Consider the following 9341-nt stretch of genomic DNA (forward strand, 5'->3'; position numbering starts at 1 on the left):
CTCACTGTAACCTCTGCCTCCAGGGTTCAAGCGATTCTCCTGCCTCAGCCTCCTGAGTAGCTGGGATTACAGGCATGCACCACCACACCCAGCTAATTTTGTATTTTTAGTAAAGATGGGGTTTCACCATGTTGGCTAGGATGGTCTCGATCTCCTGACCTCGTGATCTGCCCACCTCGGCCTCCCACAGTATCCCAGCTCACATCTGGGATTCCAGACGTGAGCCACTGCGCCCGGCCGATTTTTCTACAGTGCTGGGATTCCAGGCCTGAGCCACTGCACCTGCCGATTTTTTTAAAGGACCCCAGTTGCAAGCAATTGGACAAACTCTAATCCTTGGTTTGTATCACTGGTCATATCACTTTTTATTTATTTAATGTGCCAGATAACTTCCATTTGCCCCTCCAGATCCACTTCCCACTCTTTTCCACCCTGCCCCAGGAGGCTGGCCTCAATGGGCTCCCTTGGCCTTTGGCTTCCAGTGGTATTTGGCTAAGAGGAGGTTTGCAAAATTGGAGGGGAGGAAGAAAGTGAGATGACAGTATTTATTCTCCTGACTCCTCCCTGTGGATATGTCTCAAACTGGCTGCACCTGTCCTATCAACGAAACTCACACTCGCCTCAGGGCGGCTCTTTGCACACGAATCTCTGCCTTGGGCGTCTGGGAACCACTCGCTGCCCTGGCTGTCTTCTCTGGGCCTAGCATGGGTAACAGCTCTGCCTCGCCAGCTCGTGTAATTGCATTATCCTTTGTGGTTTGCCTTCCCCTCACCACCCCTTTGTGAATCGTCCCTTTATAAATCCTCCTGACTTGTCCTTGTTTGAACGGGCCATCTGGTTCCTGCTGGGTCCCTGCATGATGCAGCTGGCTACTCATTTAGTAATACTGAGCCCAAGAGATTCCAGCACTTGTATCAGGGACCCACAGAGTGCTAAGGATGCAGCCAGCACGACGAAAGCAAATCTCCCGAAGATGGAGCCCTCTGATTTCCATGGAGTCCATGGGTGGACATGAGGAAGACGGCACGCCTCAGTATGTTGCAAACATATTCATATTTTACCCAAATTAGAGTGGGAGAACTTTCTAGCCTTGGAGACTTTCTTTAAGAGTGTGGGTGTTGTGACGGCCAAAGCAAACAGATGATGGAGCTAGGGGAAAAAAACTGTTATTTAAAAAAATACTTCTCAGCTGGGTGCAGTGGCTCATGCCTATAATCCCAGCACTTCAGGAGGCTGAGGCAGGCAAATCACCTGAGGTCAGGAGTTCGAGACCAGCCTGCCCAACGTGGTGAAACCTTGTCTCCACTAAAAATGCAAAAAATTAACCAGGCACGGTGGCTCATGCCTGTAATCCCAGCTACTCGGGGGGTGCTGAGGCAGAAGAATCTCTTAAACCTGGCAGGCGGAGGTTGCGTTGAGCCAGGATCGCACCACCACACTCCAGCCTGGGCAACAAGAGCAAAACTCCGTCCAAGAAAACCAACAACAACAACAACAACAAAACACAAAAACAGAAAAAAAAATAAAAAACCTCGTCCCACCAACTAGTCACTGTCTATTTCATCCTCATCAACAAGTACCAAGCACTTATTTTGTACTAAGTGCTTTATGTGGATAATTTTGCTTAATCTTGGAGAAAACCCTTGGCTGAGAGCACTTCAGATTTGTTCCAGGTGGCTGGGCGTGGGGGCTCATGCCTGTAATCTCAGCACTTTGGGAGGCCATGGCAGGAGGATTACTTGAGGGTCAGGATTTTGAGACCAGCCTGGGAACAGAGCAAGACCCCATCTCTACAAAAAAATACAAAAGTTAGTCAGGCACGGTAGCATGTACTTGCAGGCTCAGCTATTCAAGAGGCTGATCACTTGAGCTCAGGAGGTGGAAGCTGCAGGGAGCCATGACTGCACCACTGCACTCCAGCCTGGGCAACAGAATGAGATCCCGTCTCCAAAAAAAAAAAAAAAAAGATGATTTGCCCAAGAACTGTGGTGAAAATATTAATATTACACAAAGAAAACAGCTTCAACAACTTGTCATCTTTATCAAGCCTATCAAAGTGTCAGCCCATAGTGGTTAGTGGTTGCTGAACAGCACGTTTGCTGATTAAATGGCAGACATGGAGAAGGCAGGAGAATCTCTTAAACCCGGCAGGCAGAGGTTGCGTTGAGCCAGGATCGCACCACCACACTCCAGCCTGGGCAAGAAGAGCGAAACTCCGTCCAAGAAAACCAACAACAACAACAAAAACAAACAAACAAACAAAAACAGAAAAAAAAAAAACCCTCATCTCACCAACTAGTCACCTTCTATTTCATTCTCATCAACAAGTACCAAGCACTTATTTTGTGCTAAGTGCTTTATGTGGATAATTTCGCTTAATCCTGGAGAAAACCCTCGGCCGAGAGCACTTGAGATTTGTTCAAGGTGGCTGGGCGTGGTGGTTCATGCCTGTAATCCCAGCTACTCGGGGTAGCCGGGTAGAGTGATTGAAGATCACTCACTTCCACTGAGACTGTTCAAAGGCAGCAGCATGATGTAGTGATAGCTTGGAGGTAATTAACAGCAGAGGAACCTCACTCAATTCCTTCTTCAGCCAAGCAACATCTTTCTGCTGAACCATCAGGATCAAAGGCTGGCGTAGGGGGACCATGGTTTTCACCGTGATTTTAATGGTTCATGGTGGGTGTGGGCACTGATTAGGAAAACCATCTTGCCAGGGAGGAAACTGTTTCTGAGATAATCACCTGATCCAAGTTTTTCAAAAGTAGAACCCAACTTTTATAGATGTCATTTCTCAGGGAACAAAGACTAGGCGAAGGCCGGGGGCAGTGGCTCACGCCTGCAATCCCAACACTTTGGGAGGCTAAGGCGGGTGGATCACCTGAGGTCAGGAGTTCGAGACCAACCTGACCAATATGGTGAAACCCCGTCTCTGCTAAAAATACAAAAATTAGCCGGGCGTGGTGGCGCGTAGTAGTCCAAACTGTAGTCCAAACTGCTAGGAAGGCTGAGGCATGAGAATCGCTTGAACTCAGGAGGTAGAGGTTGCAGTGAGCCGAGAGATCGTGCCTTTGTACTCCAGCCTGGAGTGACAAAGCAAGACTCTGTCACCAAAAAAAAAAAGGTCTTCTGTATTTGGTCCCAAAACCACGGTGTCTTTCACTCATTCCAGACACGGCTTTTGTTTTCAAGGTCCCATCGTCCTGCCAGTGCAATCAGTGCAAAGACTGTCCTCAGCAGCTTTTTGGACCTTCTGTCCAAAGTTGGTTCTGTCGAAGGAGAGTCAAACTCTGGAAGAAAAAATAAATTTTTTTTTTGAGACAGAGTCTTGCTCTGTCCCCCAGGCTGGAGTGCAGTTGAGCGATCTTGGCTCACTGCAACCTCTGCCTCTTGTGTTTGAGCAATTCTCCTGCCTCAGCCTCCCGAGTAGCTGGGATTACAGGTGTCAGCCACCATGCCTGGCTAAATTTTGTATTTTTAGTAGAGACCATGTTGGCCAGGCTTGTTTCAACCTCCTGACCTCAGGTGATCCACCTGCCTCGGCCTCCCAAAGTGCTGGGGATTACAGGCGTGAGCCACCACACCCGGCCAGAACTCTGTAAAATATTTGAAGAGATGTATTCTGAGCCAAATATGAGTGACCATGGCCCATGACTGGTCCTGAGAACATGTACCTAAGGTGGTCAGGCGCAGCTTGGTTTTATACATTTCAGAGAGGCAGGAGACATTTAGAGAGCCACCACGCCCGGCTAATTTTAAATCAAATACATTTAAGAAATGCATTGCGGCTGGGCATGGTGGCTCACGCCTGTAATCCCAGCATTTGGGAGGCCGAGGTGGGAGGATCACAAGGTCAAGAGATCAAGAGCATCCTGGCCAACATGGTGAAACTTTGTCTACAAAAATTAGCTGGGCGTGGTGGTGTACGCCTGTAATCCCAGCTACACAGAAGGCTGAGGCAGGAGAATGGCTTGAACCCAAGAGGCAGAGGTTGCTGTGAGCTGAGATCCTGCCACTGCACTCCAGCCTGGGTGACAGACAGACTCTATGTCAAGAAAAAAAAAATTTTTATTAATTGCATCATATTTAAAACTCTTATCCCTGTACACACTGAGTTTGCAACCAGTAATCCCTCCCTCTGCTTATTTCAAGGGTGTTTAGCTTATAAATGGCAACACAGCAAACCATTTTACATATAAGGACATTAGAAGCAATTCTGACACTAAGCTAGTCTGTGTCTCAATGACTGATTAACCCTTAGTAACTTTACATAACAGCACCTTATCTTGCTGAGACTGAGAGAAGTTCCTTGCATCATCTCAAAATCTTAAGAGAGATGGTATTAGCAGATCACGGTTCCAAAACAGTCTTTCCTTCAGACCTCCAAAAACCTTTGTCTAGGAGAACATGGGAAGGTACACATACAGCTACATCCAATCTCAGTGGGGATAAAGCTGGCATGGACACTGGGGCGGGGGCCTGCACAGTGCAACCCCAGTGGGGCCTCCCAGTCATTGAGGAGGAAACAGGGCCGGCATGGGGAGGGCAGAGAGAGCAAGGAGGAGGGGAGAGGTCATGCTGTGGAGGGTGGGTGTGTGCCCTCTTTTCCGGCTACTGTTTTCAATGTGGTAAGCACATCCCTTCAGCTGAATGCCCTGGAGAGGAAGCCCAGTGCTTCCTGTTGTCTTACCAGTGCTGCAAAACGCAAGTTAGAAATAATGCAAAAAGGGGGAAAGGGAAAAAATGGGAAGCTCTCCTAGTTAGATCGCAATGCCAGCCTTTAGGAGGAAACTCAGCTCACATTTTTTCCCTGGAGATGCGGAGGAAGAGGCACACCTCACATGTGAGCTGTTTCCCAAACCAATCAGGATTCAGAAAATAATGTCTCTATATAAAAAGGGCATGTTTGGCTGGGCATGGTGGCTCCCGCCTGTAATCCCTGCACTTTGGGAGGCTGAGGTGGGAGGATCACCTGAGGTCAGAAGTTCCAGACCAGCCAGGCCAACATGGTGAAACCCCATCCCTACTAAAAATACAAAAATCAGCCGAGTGTGGTGGTGGGCGCCTGTGGTCCCAGCTACTCGGGAGGCTGAGGCAGGAGAATTGCTGGAACCTGGGAGGCGTAGGTTGCAGTGATCAGAGATCGCACCACTGCACTCCAGCCTGAGTGACAGAGCAAGACTCTGTCTCAAAAAAAAGAAAAAAGAAAAGAAAAGAAAAAGAAAAAGAAAATACAAGAAAAACAGCAGAATAAACAACAGAGTTGAAAGTCTTGAAAGGAAGACTTAGGAGATATGTGTGAGAGATACAGCCAAAGAAATATACCTACCCTGTTTAATGCCCTCAAAATCCTTCCATTCTGTGAGAATCGACCCCAAGGTTTTGTAGTGTTGGAAAGAATCATTTAAATATCAGATTTTGTTTCATTGCTTTGCTGCTCTGAGCATCTTAGCTGCCAATGAGACACTTCATGAAATGTAGCAGGAACATCCTGGCCTCCACGGTGGAGTACACAGGCAGTCCTGACAGGTCACCTGGTATTCATATACTTATTTATTTATATCGCCATCATTAATATACATTTATTTATTTTTTTTTTTAAATTTTATTTATTTACTTATTTTTTTGAGACGGAGTCTCACTCTGTCACCCAGGCTGGAGTGTAGTGGCCCGATCTCGGTTCACTGCAAGCTCCATCTCCTGGGTTCATGCCATTCTCTTGCCTCAGCCTCCCGAGTAGCTGGCGCCCACCACCTCACCCGGTTAGTTTTTTGTATTTTTTAGTAGAGACAGGGTTTCACCATTTTAGCCAGGATGGTCTTGATCTCCTGACCTTGTGATCTGCCTGCCTGGGCCTCCCAAAGTGCTGGGATTACAAGCATGAGCCACTGCGCCTGGCCACATTTATTTATTTTTAACATCACCATACAATTTACCACTTACCAAAAGAGCCTCTCTTTGGCTGGCATTTCACTGATAAACTCTTTTCTACTATGCTTCAAAAAGCCAATATAGCTCCATTCAAATTTTATTTGGCCATTTGCCTTCCCCACACCCCCTTCTTAGATAATGTCTTTGAGAAATCTGTGGGAAGGAACGTTTTTAAACTGTCGTCTGCTAATGACACCTCTCCTGAAATTTTGAGATTATACAAGAAACTTCTCTTAAAAGGTTCAAGCGAACCCTGACTTTCTTGATCTAGATTTCTTGAAGAATATCATCTTCCTCTACTGCCTGCGTTTCATTCTGTAGAACATCCTTCCTCTGAAAGAGCGATAACAACAGCAAAAGTTCCACTTTGATCGTAACAGTCGATTAGAAAAGGAAACGCCCTTCAATTCTCTAACTTTTCAAAAATGTCACATGCTTTCGGCCGGGCGCGGTGGCTCACGCCTGTAATCCCAGCACTTTGGGAGGCCCAGGCGGGCGGATCACGAGGTCAGAAGATCGAGACCATCCCGGCTAACACGGTGAAACCCCGTCTCTACTAAAAAATACAAAAAACTAGCCGGGCGAGGTGGCGGCGCCTGTAGTCCCAGCTACTCGGGAGGCTGAGGCAGGAGAATGGCGTGAACCCGGGAGGCGGAGCTTGCAGTGAGCTGAGATCCGGCCACTGCACTCCAACCTGGGCGACAGAGAGAGACTCCGTCTCAAAAAAAAAAAATCATGCTTTCCTTTCGAATGCAAGTCAGTGTTGCCTCCCCAACTCTGCTTCCTACAGTTGTCCTAACTGGCAACTATTTTTTCTTCTTTTCTTTCTTTCTTTCTTTTTTTTTTTTTTGAGACGGAGTCTCGCTCTGTCGCCCAGGCTGGAGTGCAGTGGCCGGATCTCAGCTCACTGCAAGCTCCGCCTCCCGGGTTCACGCCATTCTCCTGCCTCAGCCTCCGGAGTAGCTGGGACTACAGGCGCCCGCCACCTCGCCCGGCTAGTTTTTGTATTTTTTAGTAGAGACGGGGTTTCACCGTGTTAGCCAGAATGGTCTCGATCTCCTGACCTCGTGATCCGCCCGTCTCGGCCTCCCAAAGTGCTGGGATTACAGGCTTGAGCCACTGCGCCCGGCCTCTTCTTTTATTTCTTTATGGCCACTGTCCTGATTTAGTTTATTATTTTTAACTTTTGTGGGTACAGAAAATTGTATATATTTATGGGGGACGTGAGATTCTTTGATACAGGTGCATAATGTATAATAATCACATCAGGGTAAATGGGTACCCGTCACCTCAAGCATTTATCTTTTCTTTGTGTTAAAAACGATCCAAATATACTCCTTTAGGTATTTAAAAATGTACGGTAAATTACTGTTGACTGTAGTCACTCTATTTTGCTATTAAATACCAGATTTTATTCATTCATTCATTTTCTTTCCCCCTGAGACAGGGTCTCGCTCTGTCACCCGGGCTGAAGTACAGTGACCGGATCTCAGCTCACTGCCTTCTCAACTTCCTTGGCTCAAATGATTCTCCCACCTCAGTCCCCTGAGTACTGGGATTACAGGCATGCACCCCCACACCCGGCTAATTTTTTAATTTTTTTTTTATTTTCGAGATGGAGTCTCACTTTGTTGCCCAGGCTGGAGTGCAGTGGCTCGATCTGGGCTCACTGCAACCTCTGCCTCCTGAGTTCAAGCGATTCTCCTGCCTCAGACTCACGAGTAGCTGGGATTACAGGTGCCCACCACCATGCCAAGCTCATTTTTGTATTTTTAGTAAAGACGGGGTTTCACCAAGTTGGCCAGGCTGGTCTTAAACTCCTGACGTCAGGCAATCTGCCCACCTCAGCCTCCTAAAGTGCTGGGATTACAGGCGTGAGCCACCGAGCCTGGCCCTTTTTTTATGTTTTGCAGAGATGGTGTCTCACTATGTTGTCCATGATGGTCTTGAACTTCTGGGCTCAATCATTCTCCTATATTGGCATCCCACAGTGCTGGTAGCATGAGCCCCTGCACCCAGTCCATTGTTTCTTTTTCTTTCTTTCCTTCTTTTTTTTTGAAATGGAGTTTCTCTCCTGTTGCCCAGGCTGAAGTGCAATGGTGTGATCTTGGCTCACTGCAACCACCGGCTCACTGCAACCACCGCCTCCCTGGTTCAAATGACTCTCCTGCCTCAGCCTCCCGAGTAGCTGAGATTACAGGCATGCACCACCATGCCCAGCTAATTTTGTATTTTAGTAGAGACGGGATTTCACCGTGTTGGTCAGGCTGGTCTCGAACTCTTGGCCTCATGCGATCAGCCCACCTTGGCCTCCCAAAGTGCTGGGATTACAGGTGTGAGCCACCATGCCTGTCCCACTGTTTCTAACTGTATTTTTGTACCCATTAAGTATCCCAGTTCCCTCTGACCAATCACCCTTTCCAGCCTCCAGAAATCATCATTCTACTCTCTATCTCCAGGGATTCAACTGTTTTACTACTTTTAGCTCCCACAAATAAATGAAAACATGTGAAGTTTGTCTTTCTGTGCCTGGCTTATTTCACTTAACATAACGACCTCCAGTTCCATCCATACCGTTGCAAATGACAGGATCTCATTCTTTTTCTTGGCTGAATAGTACTCCATTGTGTATATGGACCAGTTTCTTTATCCATTCATCTGCTGATGGATACTTAGGTTGCTTCCAAATCTAGGCTATTGTGAATAGTGCAGCAATAAACATGGGAGGGCAGATATCTCTTTGATATACAGATTTCCTTTCTTTTGGGTATATACCTAGCAGTGGGGTTGATGGATCAGATGCTAGCTCTATTTTTAGTTTTTGTTTGTGTGTTTGGAGACAGGGTCTCACCCTGTCGCCCAGGATGGAGTGCAGTGGCATGAACTCGGCTCCCTGCAGCCTGAAACTCTTGGGCTCAAGTGATCCTCTCACCTCAGCCTCCCAAGTAGCTGGGACTACAGGCATCTGCTACCATGCCCAGCTAATTTTTTGTATATTTTGTGCATATATATATATAGAGAGAGAGAGAGAGAGAGAGAGAGAGATGGAGATTTGCTCTTGTTTCCCTGGCTGGAGTGCAATGGCATGACCTCGGCTCATTGCAACCTCCACCTCCTGAGTTCAAGTGATTCTTCTGCCTCAGCCTCCTGAGGAGCTGGGATTACAGGCATGTGCCACCATGCCCGGCTAATTTTGTATTTTCAGTAGAGATGGGGTTTCACCATGTTGGTCAGGCTGGTCTCGAACTCCTAACCTCAGGTGATCCACCCACCTCGGCCTTCCAACGTGCTGGGATTACAGGCGTGAGCCACTGCGCCTGGCCAATTTTTTGTAGAGACAGGGTTTCACCAGGGTTGTTCAGGTGGGTCTCGAACTCCTGACCTCAGGTGATCCACCCACCTCGGCCTGC

Source organism: Colobus angolensis, unplaced genomic scaffold, assembly GCF_000951035.1.
Source record: "Colobus angolensis palliatus isolate OR3802 unplaced genomic scaffold, Cang.pa_1.0 Scaffold54, whole genome shotgun sequence".
Taxonomy (NCBI): domain Eukaryota; kingdom Metazoa; phylum Chordata; class Mammalia; order Primates; family Cercopithecidae; genus Colobus; species Colobus angolensis.